Source organism: Ursus maritimus, unplaced genomic scaffold (genome assembly GCF_017311325.1).
Source record: "Ursus maritimus isolate PB19 unplaced genomic scaffold, ASM1731132v1 scaffold_9, whole genome shotgun sequence".
Classification (NCBI taxonomy): Eukaryota; Metazoa; Chordata; class Mammalia; order Carnivora; family Ursidae; genus Ursus; species Ursus maritimus.
This window is the reverse complement of record NW_024427107.1, coordinates 27,345,115-27,363,773: the sequence shown is the minus strand read 5'-3', so window position 1 is coordinate 27,363,773 and position 18,659 is coordinate 27,345,115. Positions and strand designations below refer to the sequence as shown.

General features: G+C 35.0%; 1 protein-coding gene and 1 long non-coding RNA gene across 4 annotated transcripts in view; one reads left to right on the top strand and one right to left on the bottom strand.

Moving 5' to 3' along the window:
• The window catches only part of LOC103661359, a 254,976-nt gene that overhangs the window by 76,499 nt on the left and 159,818 nt on the right, over positions 1-18,659 (top strand). For both annotated transcript variants that reach the window (XR_568049.1, XR_568048.1), the window contains exon 2: positions 12,020-12,093. This is a non-coding gene — a long non-coding RNA (uncharacterized LOC103661359). The remainder of the gene's footprint in view (positions 1-12,019; positions 12,094-18,659) is intronic.
• PKIA (cAMP-dependent protein kinase inhibitor alpha) overlaps positions 1-18,659 on the bottom strand; it is a 91,608-nt gene that overhangs the window by 35,574 nt on the left and 37,375 nt on the right. The gene's annotated exons all lie outside the window — the stretch shown is intronic.

Here is an 18,659-nt window from a genome sequence, read left to right as displayed (position 1 = left end):
AAAGTTGAGATTGGTCACAACTAGAACAATTTGAGCAACAAAGTAAATAAAGTAGTATTACATTATAACCCAAAGTATACAATACAAATCCATGAGTTCTTACTGATAAGAATACATAATTAAATAGGGAAAAACAGACAAATCTCCAATGCAGAATTCCAAATAGCTTATATAGATACCCTACCTTAAGCATAACTCCCCATTCCTTAGTTGTGAGCTAAGAATAATGACTTTCTTCCAAAGTGTTCAGTATGAAATTGGGAAAAAGAGTAACTTTACAAGAGAAAAACCTAAAAAACCCTTCCTCAGTCAGGCGATCAAGGTCACCCTCAGCCCTCATAAATCATGTTGACTGTACGCTTGATGTGATCTGACAAAGTGGCCCTTCTACTCTGTGGTCTTTCCCCCCAAACACATAATCCCAATCTTATCATGAGAAATGCATCAAACAAATTCCATTAGCAGTATTGTACAAAAACCTGATTTATACTACTCAAAACTGTCAAGGTCATCAAAACCAGGAAAGTCTGAGAAATTATCAAAATCAAAAGGAGCCTAAGGAGACATGGCAACTAAATGTAATGTATTATCCTGGATAGAATCCTGGAACAGAAAAAGGACATTAGGTAAAAACTAAAGAAAACTGACTGACGTACGGACTTCAGTAAATGATAATGTATCAATATTTGTTAATTAATTGTGACAAATGTAACATACTAATATAAGTTGTTAGTAATAGAGGAGAATGGGTGTAGTGTGTATAGAAACACTCTATACTATCTTCTCAATTTTCCTGTAAAATTAGAACTGTTCTAAAAAATAGTCTATGAAAAAAAGTTTTTCTTGTTGTATAATTATGTGCCTGTATTTCTTAATGAATATGTAAATTTTCTTTACTTTCATTGATATTGATGTTAGAGAAAAAAACTAACTCTGGAAGGATTTGTAATTCCAATTCAGTAAGCAATAATTCTTGGTATCATCTTTTGGAAGAAGCACTGCGTAAATCAAAGCAAATTGTCTTTAAATGCTGAATTCTTTTCAGTGCTTAATCATTTATATGAATAATGTGTACCATGGGCATGATTCCACTTCAGAGGGTAGAGATTATCATAAACATTGATTGTAGGCAATGTCTAAAGTACAGTGAAATATTCATGGAAGATACCGTAACAACACTGGTTAATGTATTTTATGTTTTCAAAATGATGTATTATTATTTCAGTCTATAAAGTTTCCACTGTTACACATTTCCTACCCACCTTTTCCCATAAAACATAAGAAAATGATACTATCATTTGATTGTATGTTCATCAATTTAAATTGAAGTTTGTTGGCACTTGTATTTGCCGGTGATACTGGCATGTGTGTTACTTTTGCAAATCCATTCCATGGCAAAATATGACCTTTACAAGGGAAACCTTTGACACAGTAGGTACCTAAAAGTCTTATGACATATAGCTTTGTATCTAGATTACCAAACATTTTACTTAGAGGCACAACAGAATGTGGAAAAGGCCTGAACAAATGTTCCATAAATTTAGGGTACATAATGTCATTTAATGTGATTGTACCTCAGCATTTTATCTCCAATATGGCTAATCCCACATTATTTTTACTGGTGCCAAATACAAAAGTCATCAGGAAATTTTATGCTTAACTTCTAAAAATAGTTAAACTAAGATATTTCACAAGTTCTCCTTTGCATTTTTTTGAGATTTGTTTATTTATTTTAGAGACAAGAGAGTGAGCACAAGCAGGGGGAGTGGCAGAGGGAGAGGGAGAGAGAAAATCCTCAACCAGACTCCCTGCTGAGCCCAGAGCCCAATGCAGGACTCGATCCCAGGACCCCAAGATCATGACCTGAGCCGAAATTAAGAGTTGGATCCTCAACCAACTGAGCCACACAGGTGCCCTTCTCCTTTGCGTTTTTCAAAACAGAGCAGTTCTTTTCAGTCTGACCCTGGACAAAAAAGTGAGTTGGGCATGTTTTTCCCCTTGGATCCTTTCCTCATCTCTTCCACTGTGTCATGTGTTCTACCTTCTCAAGAAGTAGCATTTAATTATTCATCCATGCACTCATCTATTCATTCAATCATTTATGAAATGTATCTTTATTGAACACCTACATAAGGCAAAAAAATAAAATAAAATAAAAGGAAAAAAACTAATCTGGGTTGCATTGAAAAGTAATCAACTTAGTTAAAATCTTTGCTGATAACAAGAGTTACTCAATTTACTGGAAATTGCATTTAGTTATGGAGACTCAGAGACTCAGGGAAAAGCAAGTCCTAAAAAAGTAATAAAAATATATCGAGACATTGCTTTGTATCTGACTCTGTAAAAGAAACTCTAAAATGATTAGGGATGAAAAAAATGATTAGAGATATTTTGAAGATTGTCTGTTATAATTGGAATCTCTATTTTACAGATGAAAATAAAAGGGCTCAGAGATTAGGTTACTCACCTAAAATAAAATGTCCCAGAAACAGCAGAACTGGAATTACAACTTTAAACTTTATAATGCCAGAGCCTGTGCTCCTAAGTATAATATGTGTATGTGTGTGTGAGAGAGAGAGAGAAAGAGAGAGAGAGGGAGAGAGATACTGAGAAAGAGATTTAATAGGGAACTTCTGAGAAATGACAAGAGTACTGCCAGGTATCCATCAACCAATAATTTAGGAACTCTTAACTATGCAAATAATTGTTACTCATAAGGCTGAATTAAGGATCTCTCACTTTTGAACTAAGAAATTAAAAGGCTTCCAGAAGTTGAGTACAAATTTTACACTTACATAAGATACTTATTACAGAGAGTCAAAGTATAATTCAGTAACTCAAGAGCTCTGAAAATACTGGAAGCATTCATATCAGTGCACTTTCATAACGTGGATAATAGAGGATTTAAGAAATTGGCAGATGTACCTACAGACTCATTTGTTATCATTTCTGTGAATATAAGTGAATAAAAATGAGAAACGTGGAAATGAATGGCTAGCAATTTTAAGTAGTCTTAATATCCATACTAGGAAAGAGTAGCACACACACACAAAAAATGGATCTTGAAATGATATTTTTAAAGCACCTACAAGTGCATTAGGTCTCCTTATATTAAATAACTTGGAACTATGAACTGTAAAATAAATCTAGTCTCTGATGATAGAATTGTTGACTTTATTTGAAGCTATATAAGGCAGCATGATGTGATAACCAGAAAGCCTCAAGAAAAAGGGAGAAAACTCCTTCACTACTCCTCTCAAAAAGCAAAATTGTAAGAAGGACCATGTTAAAACATATTTTGAAACAAACAGAAAATTCCCTTCCTGTTACAGAGCTTTTAAATTTTTATTTTGGTTTAATTTATAATAAATATTCATATGTTTACGTAGTTGTCACAAGGTAGACACAATTTTGAAATCAGCTTTCTTCATTCTTTCATCATTAAACATCCTAGTTTGCTGCATTGTCTTATAATTATAATAACTGTAATTTTCTACAAAGGAGATATAATTAACTAAAACATTCCCCTATTGTTGAGTATTAAAGATGTTTTAAATTTTTTTTATTAGAAATGACATGAGAGTGAACACCTTTATTTATATAATAATTTTCTAAATACAAATTATTTATTAGAGTAAGTTTCCAGAATTAGAATTAATGTGTAAAACCTATGATATTTTTATCTTGCTAGACATTATCAAATTACTTTTCAAAAGATCAGATCAAATTATATTGCCAAGAACTTTGCCAACATAAGATATAAAATTTTTGATTTTGCTAAATCAATAAACCAAAATCTCATGTTCCATTTCTTTGAATTTTTTGATTAACTACTGAGGTTGAACATCACATATGTATTAAAATACTAATTGTATTTTGGGCACCTGGGTTGCTCAGTGGGTTAAGTGTCTGCCTTTGGCTCAGGTCAGGATCCCAGGGTCCTTGGACTGAGCCCCACACGCGGGGAGCCTGATTCTCCCTCTCCCTCTGCCTGCTGCTCCCCCTGCTAGTGCTCTCTCGCTCTCTGTCAAATAAATATATTTTAAAAATCTTTAAAAAATACTAACTATATTTTTTCTTGACTGTCATCTCTAACATTATTGTTTCTTCATAACTTATAACCAGGTAGCTGGAGAAAAATATCACATGGCAGGGCAAATTGGTATTCGAATAAACTAAAGATTACTAATTTCAAATGGGTTTTTCAAGACTTGAAATATGGCTCTGACTTAACAGTAAGTTCTTTCTAGTTCTTAAAGGATTGTTTTTGTTTTTACAAATCTCCACTCTCCTCAAATTTAGGCTCTCAGCAGATGTGTTACCTCGTATCTCATTAAGTAAATAGAAGTCAGTAAATAACTTACTGTCAAATTCATTAATTCATTAGCATTTGCACTGATCTTTGTATTCCTTTTTGTTTCAAGAGTTAAAGTTAAAAAGCTATTCACATTACACATGGTAGGTATTCCATTTTCTCTCATCTGCTCAAGTACTTCACAGCACTGCATTTTCTACAACTCAGATACTCCTTATGAATTATTCCCACCAAAATTCAACTTATTCTAGACTAGTAACTTCTACTTAAAATGTTAAAAAGTATACATGCAACATCGTCCCTTGATCCTTGCCTACCTTCTTTATCCAATTCATGGTTCAGCTTTTCAAAATTATCTTCATTCATTGTTTCCATTTTCTCTACCCCATTTACTCTATAATTTAGCTCCATCTGGCTTTTCTCACCCTAACCTCTTTGCCCACTGCCTTGAAATTTTACTTATGAAGGTCACCAGCTGTCTTTAAGTCAGCATTGCCAATGGATAGTTTTATCCTCATATTTCTAGGTTCTTTCCTTCTTTAAAAAAGAAAACAAAAACAAAAAACTTAGGTTTTATGCTTCTATGCTTTTACACCCTCATAATCTTCTATCTCAGTATATTTTAGTGGCTCCCCTTCTTTAATCTGATTTCTAAATATTCTGTTAGTCTTACTTATCTTCAGTGGGATATACAACTATATGAAGGATTATTTCAACATTTAGTTCTCATAATAATACTAATGGCAGCAATCAGTACTTCTATAATACTTTCATGGCCAGAAACTATTCTAATATACTATATTATATATATAATATAATATATATAACACCTATATATAATCTATGAGTTTATGAATTTATATATAACCTATGAGTTATATATATATACCTCATATATATATATGAGTTTATCCTCATAAACTTATGAGATAAACCTTATTATTATTTCCATATTACAAATAAGGAAACAAGCCTGAGAGATTAAGTATAATTTACCCAGCGTCACACAGTCCTGGTGATGTCCTGGGCTGAGTTAATGCTGGGTAAGTTAGAGTTTAGAGTAGACAAAGTTAGATGATGTCCCATGGATTAAGCAAATGCCTCACAGGTGGGGGAAGAGTAAACATGTAAACAAATATAGTGACAGAAGTTTAACTGGATAATGGGATAGAGAGGAACCGAGGAGGCACGTCTCTGGCCAAAACAGTAGTGGCAACATTTGAATTGAGACATTACTGATCAGAGGGAAAATGGTCTCAGTAAAAGGATCAGCAAGTGCAAAGCTGTGAGGCAAATGTGCCTGGAACCAGGTGAAGGCTGGGGAAAGATGCAGGAAGTGGCCAGAGCATACGGTGCCCATAAGCCTTACTCACTCTTTTATATTTTAGTCTCTTCACAGTAGATAGTCTTTAGAGGTGAGAAGCAGGCCAATGATTTCATCTGATTTGTATTTTTTAAAAGATTACCTTGACTGTTGAGTCTCCTACAAAAAACAGAATAGCTGTGCCTCTATGAAGTGTGGATAATAAATTTTAAAAAGCCCCTAAGATCTCATAAATGGTTCATTAATTATCATCATTAGTCCCAACTAGATTGCATTAATATAAGCTTGGTGACCCTACAGTCCTGGGGCATGTTAGATTAGGGAAACCCAACCATTTTCGAACAGCGTGATTTGAAAAATTCTCAAACTTGTTGGGGTTCAGGAATATTATTTTATTGATGGGGGCTGGACGAGAGGTTTAGAAAAGAGCACATGATAGTTGGCTTCTTCTGTCTATTCTCCCTTTCTGTGGGAGAAGTGATGGGAGGGAGGTACTACTCTGCATTGATACATTACTTAAATTTCAGAACTAGTTCAATCTCATAAGTATTTGCCAAAATCTACTCTGTGTTAGGCACCTAGCTGAGACTGAATAATAAGAGCAGCTATTACTAATAAGAGCTAATGCCTAACATGTGCCATCTCATGTTATATTAATTTATGCACTAACTCTATGCAGTAGGTACATTTATTAGCCCATTTTCCAGATGAGAAATCTGATGCTTTTAAGGGGCTCCAAGGTTAAATAGCTAGTCATGGGTGTAGGCACCATTTGGATTCAGAAGATCACCAATTCTCTTAACCATGATGCTGTATTGTCTGCAAGGACCCTACTAGAGAAGTGCGAAATTACACATATATGGGTAAAAGTGACCCTAACACTGCCTGGCAAACTAGCTGCTTGACAAGTCTTGTGTTTATGTAAGATGCTCTTGGAGAGAAGACTGTGAGAGAGGATAATAAAAACATGCTCTCTGTACTAAGGGGCAACAAACATGAGAAAGAATTAGCCTAGGGCACTGGGGTAGGCTAACGGTATGATGTTGAGGACCAAGAGGCAGTGTTTCTTTTTTTCCCTCATAATTGTTAAATTACGTCTACTTCACAATATAGAAAGAATTCACAGTGTAATGGACAGTTTGTAGACACATCTTACTTTGAATCCTGGCAGATGTAGGGTATATGGTACAATACTGGCACCTAAATATAATTTGAAAAAATACTTTCATTTTTCTTTTTTTTTTTTTTTAAGATTTATTTTATTTATTTTAGAGAGAGAGAGGGAGAGAGTGTGTGAGAGCAAGCAGGGGGAGACATTGGGAGACTGAGAATCCTCAAGCAGACTCCTGGCCGAGCAGGGAGCCCGAGGCAGGGCTTGATCCTGGGACCCAAGATCTAGGCCTGAATGGAAATAAAGAGTTGGCTGCTTAACTGACTGAACCACCCAGGCGCTCCAAAAAAAAACTCTCATTTTTTTCTTTAGCCTTAAAGCAAAATAGTTTTCTGATATGTATAATTTAGGAAGTCTTCAGAGAAAATATTTAAAGCATAATATCTCAGAGGAATGCGATTTTCAAAAGATCTGTAGAAGCAAGTGCAAACCCACCGATCATTTAGTGATATATCATCCCTCATGTTGTTTCTTTATGCATCTTTCTGGAAGAAGGCTCATAAGAGTTCATTAATTCTCAGAGATAAAGATCCGCACTGATGGCAGAAAAGGGCTCTGGTCTGGAATTAGAACAGTTTAGGTTTTCCTACTTAACAGAATTAGGTAACATTCTTAATCTTTCTGAGCCTGATTTCTATCTGCAAACAGGGATAATACTATTTCAGAGGGATGCGTTTAAATTAAAAGATGCACAGAACCTTCCAGATTATAAGCACATGCCTAATAAATATTAAGTGATGTGCAAATATTCTGTTTCCTTGAAATATATGAAACCTGTTTTCATGCTCTTCACACTATTTCTTCACGGACGGTCTAAATATCAAGGTAATGTTTAGTTAAAAATGATTTCTGTTCTGCCACTGTCCATTTCTATTTCCAACATATTCTCCTTGATTAATCAAGTCTCTCCATATCAGTAATACTTATCACGTAAACTGTTACTGTTCATATGTTTAAGATATTTCAATGTGACGTAAGTTATTACTCAAAGGGATGGCTAAGCTGTCTTTGCCTAGATTTCAATGAGATATAAATACATCTTATTCAGAACTAACTTTCAAAGAAGAGGAGAGCAATGAGTCAAGATGTGGAGAGAAAACACATTTCTTTCTTTCTTTCTTTTCTTTTCTTTCTTTTTTTTTTTTACAAAATGTTATTTTCTTTTGCTTTGGTGAAGGAAAAAAATTTATAGTTAATTTATTATATAGTTACATTTATAATATAGTTATATATAATATAGTCAATGTATAGCTTATAGTCTAACATTTTATGGTTGGCTTAAAAGGAAGTGTCAAATTTACAATAATAAATCAGTTTTCTTTAACCAGTAATGAAGATTTACAAATATTCTTTTCCGAGAGTACCAAAAGGAAGCACAGTTTTTCCTCCGCAGACTCCGTTAGCTGTAAACACTAGTAACTCTCAAATGCAAACAGAATCAGTATTCCACATGTGGCAATCAGGAAACGACTTGTGTACCAGCTATTTTAACAAAAGGCTTGCAAACACACTTAATGAGTAGTGAAAGTCAAAATGATGCCAAACGTGTATGAAAGCAGAGCATACAGAATTATAAGTTGTTTGGGGGGATTAATTATAATGCTCCTTCAGAAAGATTTGTATGAGTTATTGTTTAAACACAGAGAACACAGGAGTGCCTGGGTGGTTCAGTCAGTAAAGAGTCTGGCTCTTGATTTCGGCTCAGGTCATGATCTCAGGGTCATGGGACCAAGCCCTAGGTCAGGCTCAGCATTGAACATGCAGCCTGCTTAAGATTCTCTCTCTCCCTCTGACTCTCCTCCCTCCCTCTCTAATAAATAAATAAACAAACGAACAAATAAATAAATAACTGGAGAACATAGTCAGATCTAGGTTATCAAGCTGATACTATAATACTACCAAAAATCTTCATGTGATAATATTTGTTGTAGGAATAAATAAAATTTTATAGGGAGAACTAATTAAATGAATTATAAATTTCATTTTATATTTTGGCATAAATATATCAAGTTGGGTTTTCTTGACTAGATGAATAATAACTATAGATAAAAGGAAATTGTGTTTGTTGTTGCTGTTCTTTTTCCAAAGCCTAGAACACTTTCTTTCCTTCCTTTCCTTCTTTCCTTAAATTCAATTATTTAACATACAATGTATTACTAGTTTCAGAGGTAGAGGTCAGTGATTCATCAGTCTTATATACTATCCAGCGCTCATTACATCATGTGCCCTCCTTAATGTCCATCACCCAGTTACCCCATACCCCCACCCTGCCCTCCCCTCCAGCAACCCTCAGTTTGTTTCCTATGATTAAGAGTCTCAAAAAAAAGGGGCGCCTGGGTGGCACAGCGGTTAAGCGTCTGCCTTCAGCTCAGGGCGTGATCCCGGCGTTGTGGGATCGGGCCCCACATCAGGCTCCTCCGTTATGAGCCTGCTTCTTCCTCTCCCACTCCACCTGCTTGTGTTCCCTCTCTCGCTGGCTGTCTCTATCTCTGTCGAATAAATAAGTAAAATCTTAAAAAAAAAAAAAAAAAGAGTCTCAAAAAAAAAAGTCTCTTATGGTTTGTCTCCCTCTCTGATTTTGTCTTGTTTTATTTTTCTCTCTCTTCCTCTATAATCCTCTGTTTTGTTTCTTAAATTCCATGTATGAGTGAGATCATACGATAATTCTTTCTCTGACTGACTTATTTGGCTTAGCATAATACCCTCTAGTTCCATCCACATCGTTGCAAATGGCAAGATTTCATTTTTCTGATGGCTGAGTAGTATCCCATTGTGTATATATATATACCACATCTTCTTTTTTTTTAAAGATCTTATTTATTTATTTGAGAGGCAGAGAGAGCGAGCAAGCATGTGCACAAGCAGGGGGAGTGGGAGAGGGAGAAGCAGGCTCCCTGCTGAGCAGAGAGCCTGATGCCGGCTGGATCCCAAGACCCTAGGATCATGACCTAAGCTGAAGGCAGACGCTTAACTGACTCAGCTACCCAGGTGCCCTTATACTACATCTTCTTTATCCATTCACCTGTCAATGGACATCTGGGCTTTTTCCATAGTTTGGCTATTGTGGACATTGCTGCTATAAACATTGGGGTACAGGTGTCCCTTCAGATCACTACATTTGTATCTTTGGGGTAAATACCTAGTAGTGCAATTGCTGGGTTGTAGGGTAGCTCTATTTTCACGGAGTATAAAACACTTTAAAAAGAAGGGTGGGGAGATGGGGATGTATTTATGGACTTGGGAGAATAGCTCCATGGACTTTACCCCTGTAATATAAACATTTATTCTATATCTGAAAGAGAATTTGGATCAGTTATTTCAACACATCCACAAAACAGTCTTGTTCAAACACGAAGAGATGAAGAGATACCAGTTTATATTTTTTTCAAATTGCAAGAAGAAACCTTTCAGTTTTCATCAGTACCCCAGTTTTCCCATTACTAGGGTCCACAGTTCTTAAACAAAGCAGTACAGTGCTTAAGTTAGTGCTTTCTCCTGCTATGAATAGCTTTCCAGTCTTCTCACCAGTGCTCATCCCTTCTCTTAATATCTTGGTCAAAATTCAGCCATCAGCCCAGGAAAATTTGTTCCCAATTTGACTGCTGGTACCTATCATGTTATTTCAATCACTTTAGCATTTTATACTACCTACTTCAAAGGATAGGTTATATATATATGTAAATATATATGTAAATATATATATGTAAATATATGTAAATATATATGTAATATATATGCCCATAAAGTACTTAATGCTCAGCTTCAATCACAATATGAATATTCAGTAGCTGCTGGCTAGCATTATTATTATAGCATTTACATTAAAACTAATCTGTACTAGTTGCTTTTTGATTCCCCAAATGGGGTAAAGGAAATAAATGGACATGTACTGATTATCTACAATGAGAGGCAGTGCAGGGTATAGAATTAGCGGTTCTCAAGTTGAAATTGACCTGGATTTCCATTCTATCTCTGTCACTTATTTGGACTTCTCTATGCCTTAGTTAAATGGAGATAATAGATATTTCAGGGACATTATAAGGATTAAAAATAATTGTAGGGCTCAGTGGGTACAGCATATGACTCTCGATCTCCGGGTTCTGAGTTTGAGCCCCACGTTGGGTGTAGAGTTTACTTAAAAATAAAATCTTAAAATAATAATAATAATAATAATAATAAAAGTATTTGGATCCAGAAAAAGTATTCATTACCTCATTTAATGTAAATTATTAGATAATATTTGATAGAGTTTTGAGAATCTGGTAACAGCTCTGTATCCCTTCCCTAAAAATAAACAAATAATTCTTCACATCATTTTGCATGTAATTCCAGGGCTTTGTTAATATAAAAACTAATCAAAACCTTTAGTTGGCACAAACAACTCAAAAATTGTTACAGGGGAAAGAACTATAGTTGTTCTTAAAACACAGACCATCATCCTGGAGAAAGACAAGCAACATTTTAATGTCAAAATTTGGGTCAAAACTCTGAGCTTGCAGAATGGTATCTCCACCAGGTCATGATTTGACCGGGATTGAAATTCCTGCCCTGACAGTCCCCATCACAGGCTTGAAAACCTGGCAGATAGTCAAGTGCAACCTGTAGCTCAACAGCCTCAGTTGCTTATCTATAAAATGGGTATGTTAATACTATTCTGACAATAGCATTATGAAGATTAAGAAAGCACAAGTAAACTCTCGTAGAACATGATGGCCAAGAAATAAATGTTTCAGCTCTTTCATTTCTCTTTTTTCCTTCTTGCTTTACTCATTTCCTTCCTTGCCCTGAGTTCTCATTTTGTTTCATGTTCCACAATGGTGAAGTCACTGTAATGCTTTTACCCCAATAATGTCATATAATTTTTAGCATAATAAACAAAGAAAGCCTAGGAAATGATTGAGGTAAATGGTACCATTATTATTTCATTTTATTAACCTCATTTGTCTAGAAATGTATCTATTTGGTTCTCCTTTACTACTAGTTGTTCATCATTTGTGGGCACAAACTAGGTGTGTATCAAATATATTAAATCTCTGGAAAATTATCTCTGGTGCCATTTGGGGTTCCATTTACATACTATATAGCTTTCCTAAAACTAGACTATCATTTCTAATCCTCTTCTGTTTTAATACCCTAAAACATGGCTTCTAATTAATGTTTATATTGGCATTACATTCATTCCTCTTTGCTATTTCTCTGATTATAACAGGTACTACCTGACAAGTTAATGACATGGGGTTTCTGAATACGAGGAAGGTCAAAGAGGAAAATCAGATGAGTAAGGTAAGATATTCACATATAGAACTAGTGGAGCTTTGGCAAGAACAAAACCAGAGAAATTATGGATAATTAATCAGGACTCAGGAAAATTTTGTCATGTGTTGCCATTAATGGCCAACTAGAGTCAACAGTCTCACAAACAAAAAAGAAAATCTGTTGTTCCTGTCAGCTTTGTCTGCTTGTTATCAGAGCAATTATCTCCTAGTTTGTGAAACAAAAACAATCTAACGTTCGAATTTAAATGTTATCGGTGTAAGATATGGAGATATATGAAACCTATTATACTTTATTCATAAATTTAGTATTACAGCATCATATATTCCACAGTAAAAAATGATTTAGGAGAAATGTAGAATTCATGCAAAGTACAATAATTTTTAAACTTAAGAAAAATTTTAAAAAGATTGCTGACTATGACTTGGCATACCTTCCTTTGTAGAATATGTTAGAGCCGGCCTTTTTTTTTTTTTTTTTTTTTTGATTAAAAGCTACTGTACAATAGAGAAAGCCTCTATTCATATTCATAGTCAGGCAAATCAAGGAGTTGACTTTCTTAGATTTTAACTCCTTTTTTCTTCACTTCTTAACGAAGAAAGGAACCTGTGACAAGAAAAAATAAAATCCTACTTTTGTTAAAAAAATAGTAAATGATGGAATGTTAGAAAATTTATTTTTCATGAATAATGATCAATAACTACTAAATACTGACCCATGTAAATTAAACAGTCTTCTTTTGCTATCTGATTCTAAATACGAAATGCGTCCATGTTCAGGAATCATTTCAAAGCATATGTGTTTTGTTTTTGTTTTTGGTGACTGTATAACCATAATGAGTCGTAAGATTAATCTGTTTTAATTTACATAACTGCTAAATAGAAAATAAAATTTAGAGGTATTTTCACTCTTCATTTTAACTTTGCAAGGAGACAAAGAAAAGTGTGCTTTCTATCATATTATAGTTTTTGCTCAACTACTGCTGCCAAAATCCTTGACAGGAAGTATTATCTATCTGTGTCCTTTCAGAACAACCTCCTTACATACCAGTCCCATTAAAAAAGAAAAAAAATCAAAAGCCTTAGGAGACCTTTCAAGGAAGTCACTGCTATTGATCCATCTCGCAAATATGACCCAATTTAGCAATAAAATGATGTAGAACTTTATAGCTTCTTTTCAGTGCATTAACTTTGGCTATCTTTTCCTAGATGACAGATATGGCTACTGTACAAATACACATGGATACACATACACATTATCATTTGACCTACTTTCCATCTGTAATTCCACACTGAATTTTCCTTGCCATTCTCCAACACCAAGGCCAGTTTATCAAACTCCTTTTCCCTCCTAGCTAGCTAGCGTTCAGGAAACGGGGAGCACTTTTTGTGTACTCTTTAAGTTAATCTACATCTTATTTATGAACTACGAATAACTTTTTTTTTTTTTATTTACTGGCATCTTGGTCCTTTCTACAATTACTTCTTTCTAACTATATATGGCTTGCAGTACTAGCCTTATGATTGGAGAGATACAAGAAAGATGCAATGCCTAAAAATGTCTTCCCATCTACTAAGGGATGCTTGACAGTCAATTTGCACCCCTTTATCCCCAAACTTCATCCCTTCAGCTTAAATCTTTCTTTCCCATTGAAATTCAGATACCCATTGTATCTTAAGATCTTAGTCATTTTTTCCTTAGCCAGAATGATCCAAAAGCAAATTTTGATGATGTGTAGGAGGAAAGAGAACTCCAGGGCATAAGGTTTCTGAGGAGGGTATTAGGTAACAGAGGGGATAGAATGATAGACTCAGGGGAAAGACTCAGAAAGTGGAGCTTGATGAAACTTAAGCAAACATTGTAGTTTTGCCTCAGGTCTATTCTAATTAGTTAGATAAGGAAGTTTTGATCCTGCTAAGAGTTTGCTTGAAAAGCATAATTTAGGGGCGCCTGGGTGGCTCAGTGGTTAAGCATCTGCCTTTGGCTCAGGGCCTGATCCCAGGGTCCTGGGATTGAGCCCCACATCGGGCTCCCTGCTCCACTGGGAGCCTGCTTCTCCCACTCCCCCTGCTTGTGTTCCCTCTCTCGCTGGCTGTCTCTCTCTCTGTCAAATAAATAATAAAATCTTAAAAAAAAAAAGAAAGAAAAACATAACTTATAAAATACTGTGTGCCCCTGTATATTATAAAATGTATAATATAATTCAAATTGCAAGAAACAGGCACATTCCCACATGGCCTTGGCCATGCACCATTTTGTAGCCTGCCCACTTTGAGCATCAAAAAGTGCCTTGTAGAAATCTGGTTGATCTTATTTTAAACTTCTTATTTCCCAAATTGAAACAATTTTTATTTAAAAATTAGGCTTTTAAAAAAGACCACAAAAGACTGTAAAATTATTCATTGACAAAACCGAATGTTTATTACTGTAATATATTGTGCACATTTATTGACTGTTTCTCCTAAGTATATATTTAGGTATCCCATAATCTAAAATTTTAATAGGTATAACTATAATATGATTCTGGTGTCAACCATAAAATCCTCTCTTACAAAGCTGGTGAAATCCTTTGCTACAAAGAATATGTCTCTATGTTATATCATTGTTTCTGTATTAGTGGTATCCATATTCCCCAGCAGGTTACTTTTCATCCTAGTAAACTTCTCCTAAGTTACTTACTTGGATCATGGATGGAATACAAATTGCAGAGAATTCTCCATTTCTGTTTATAATTTTACAAATTTCAGCTGAAGGTACAAAGTCTTCATTGATGATTTCTGTAGCTTTCTCTCCTCCTAAACTTATTTTCTTCTATGTCAATATTAAGTTTCTGGATTTAAATATGTGATGCTTTTCTAATGTGTTCTCTGTTATAAGCTTTCTATTCCCTTAGAATTATTAGTAGAAGTGGTATTTTCATGGGAAGAAAAGAGTATCATCTTGACTACTTTGCTTTCAGTACTGTGGGACTACATCCTCAGTTGCATAATAGAAAACCTGGCCTGGCATCAACTGGTGGGATCAAAAACCACTGTTTCACTTCCTTGCAATTAAAATATTTACATCAATTTCTCTTTGTTTTGAAAATGGCATATAGGACCCAGTGTGGGTGTGGCCCATGAATCTGCTTCTGTGACTCATATCTTACACTTGTTGCTTCCAACTTCTTTATAAATACACCTTTACCAATGACTGGAAGCCAGGTTTGGTTACTGCTATTAGTTCTCAACAGTTTAATATTATAAGGCATCTCTTCAAACTATTACTTTGCTATATCTGTAAAGCAGCTCTCCTGCATCCTCCCCCAACTCTTGTATTCTGCTGCCTATTTAAACTTAGTATCTGTAAATAGTCCATTGCGTTTGTTTTATTGATGGACTGGCTATTTTCCAAGATTTTGTTGTTGACCTTGTCTGACTGTTTAAGGATGACCTTTCGGTAATGTTATAAAACTTCTTAAGAAAAGTAAACAGATGTGCTCATCTAGACCTCTTCCAACGGCTGCAAAAAAAGCCAGTTGTTTTCAAATAGAATGGCTTGGTATCAAGGGCTGTGGCATATTTCATCTGCACCTGCATGTTTTAAGCTTCCAGAACTAAAAATTATCTCTACAACATATAATCACACACAAAGAAAAAGCAAAAAGGAAACCGGTAGTGAAATTTTTCTGCTAGATACGTGAACAGTGTTGATGGATAGGCCTGCTACTTTTAATATTCTCATAAAGACGGTAGCCAAATAACCAATTCAATAAAACAACCACTTCTTCCATGACAAGAAGAAATGGACATGGACATCAGGAGTATTAGACCTGACAAGAAGGAGGTCTCCTTTCATAGAGGAGGAAGATGAGGTCTAGAATGGTTAAGTGAGTTGTTGAAAGCAGGGACAGGACTAGGATCAGAGTTGGAATTTTTCTGCCTCTCCATTCAGGAGACCTGAGCTTATTCTTTGACTGAATTTGCTGAGTGTTTATGCATTTACATCAAGAGAGCCCACGCGTACCAGATTTGTTTTCATTGTTATTAGCAGCAGCAAGTCAGTAATTTTACAGGTATTATAGTATAAAATTAGCCCAGTCAAACTAGTCAAAAATTAGTCAATCTAATATTCCCAAAGAGACAGTGCTTTGTAGGTTCTTTTTTTTAAAACTGGAAATGAGAATTAGAGAATGTTTGTTTGCATATGTGTTTATGTTCAAATTTAAAAGATAAGAATATAATTTTTGAGTTTTTAATTGTCTATTATATACGATGACATAAAAATAGAACATTTGTAGTTTAATCAAATATACTTGCAGTGTTCACTTATTGTTCTAAGCACCTTTATGTATCTCATCTTAATGATAATTAATGGGACAATACAGAAATATAATGTATTTTCAAGCTAACCCTGATAAAAAAATCTTTTTTAAGTATCCTAAATTACGTGAAGACTATAAGTATTATTGCTCTATCCACTCTACAGAAAGTAGTTGATGTTTAGCCTTGAAATAATGCTGCACCAATATCAGGAAACAATTTTAGATTAAAAAAACTCATTCTCCCCATGATGTGTTATCTTTTCACAAAAATTTAGTTCAAACAATTTGCCTTTTTAAGATTTCAATCACTTTTCATCATTGTTTCCATTCATTTTCTTGTTAAGTTTGCCTAATCCTGTTGCTAAGCAACCTTGCATTCTTATTGGGGCATGATGATGTACTAACAATTATTTTAAATATACCCATTTGTATATAGTTTCTTTAAGAATATCCTGATACTTTTGTCTAAGAGGCTTTGTGTAAGAGGCTGTGTAAGAGGGTTCTTCATTGCAATTCATAGTTCTATAGGAATATAAGTGATAGATAGTGTTTTCCAGAAGACTTGGAAGAATGCCAACAGTACATTGGAAAAGCAGTAGATCTTACTTCCTCCCAGTATGGTTTTTTCTAGAAAAGGGTAAAATCAGAGAGATGACAAGTTAAGGGATTCACCAAAGGATTTCAAAGAAACATAAAGAAGATGTTCCTTTTATTGACTAGCTTAAATTATTGTTTTTCTTCTAACAACAAATTCTGAAGAGAAATTGTAAATCCATGTTATTTTGAAAAATAAGTTCCATATAAGCCTGAGATGGGTAATTGAATTTGATCAGGCTTTCAGATCAAACCAAATTGTTAATTAAATTCTCTGCACCTGTTTGCTTTTGCCCCAGACCTCCCTCTTCAGTTCAGAAGTATCCAGATGGGACTGGCATCAGTAGTCTTACTATTTCCTGTACTGACACGTGGGGAGATTTAAGCAGACTACTAGTACATCTCTAGCACATTGTGAGACTTAATATATAGCACTCCCAATGTGTATCTGAAAAAAACAAAAAAGGTTGTTCCTTTAAACAATCGTTCTCAGTGATAACAGAATCAAAGAAACAAAGATATTTTGTTACTGAAGAATCATGAAGAATGTCCTAAGTACAAGAGAAGAGCCCCACTAATGCGAACCCAATAATGCATAGCTGACAGTTCTGCTAAGAGACACTCTCCCATGGTGACACCACCTTCACAAGTTTGGAAGTTACCCCAAACATATAACCTTCCTTGTCTCTAGCATTTAAAGATATATCTAATACTGTATTAATTCTATTTCTATTTTGGGGGTGATCCCTTCTTAGGGGTATGATCTAATACACAAAGTTTAAAGTGTTGATTATTTGCCATAATTTAAGTTTATAATTATATGGCTACTCTAGATGTCAGTGTCCTTACGTATAAAGTGGGGCTTGCAATGCTTTCCTTTCCTTTCAAAGGATTAAATCTGATATGCTAGTATGGTATCTACCATACAGAGAACATTCAGTGTGAGCTCCCTTTCCTATTATTATCTTCACTGTGTGTGGCCCACTTCTGGTTTTCTAAGATTTACTAGAACAGTTCTTACCTTCCAGGAATACATGGTCTCTGATCATATTCCCTTACAACCTTCAGTTTTACCAAACTAAAGGTTCTTAGTTCTTTTGTAATTCCCACATTCTTATTCCCAGCTCAGCTTTCTTTTTCTGAATTTTTCAGAATTCAGTTTATTTTAGCAGGCATCAGTTGAGGTACTATAAGGTGGGAGGCATTACAGCAGGTCCTGAGATTACAAATGTAAACAGGATCCCTGTCCTCATGAAGTTTATTATAGTCTAGTGTCAACAGCAGTAAAGAGACAAAAAAATTGCAATTAGTCCTGATAAATTTTGTGATATTGGCAAGACTGTGCCCCTGTGAGAACACGTAAGTGAAACATCTAAATCAGATTAGGGAGAAGGGAAGATTAGGAGAGCTTCCTGTTCTTACAGGCTTTTCTCTAGCGTTGGCAAACAGATCTGTATCTGCGTTCCAGGTTTAGGTTGACCAACCAGACTTAACATTCCTCTCAGCTTGACTGAACTTTAGACGGTTTCTTCCTGACTACAGGCCCCTAACGTCTCCTTACTTAAAGCATTTGCTTTAGAAAACTTGCAACTGGGGGTGCCTGGGTGGTTCAGTCAGTTAGGCATCTGCCTTCAGCTCAGGTCATGATCCCAGGGCTCTGGGATGGAGACCCGGATCG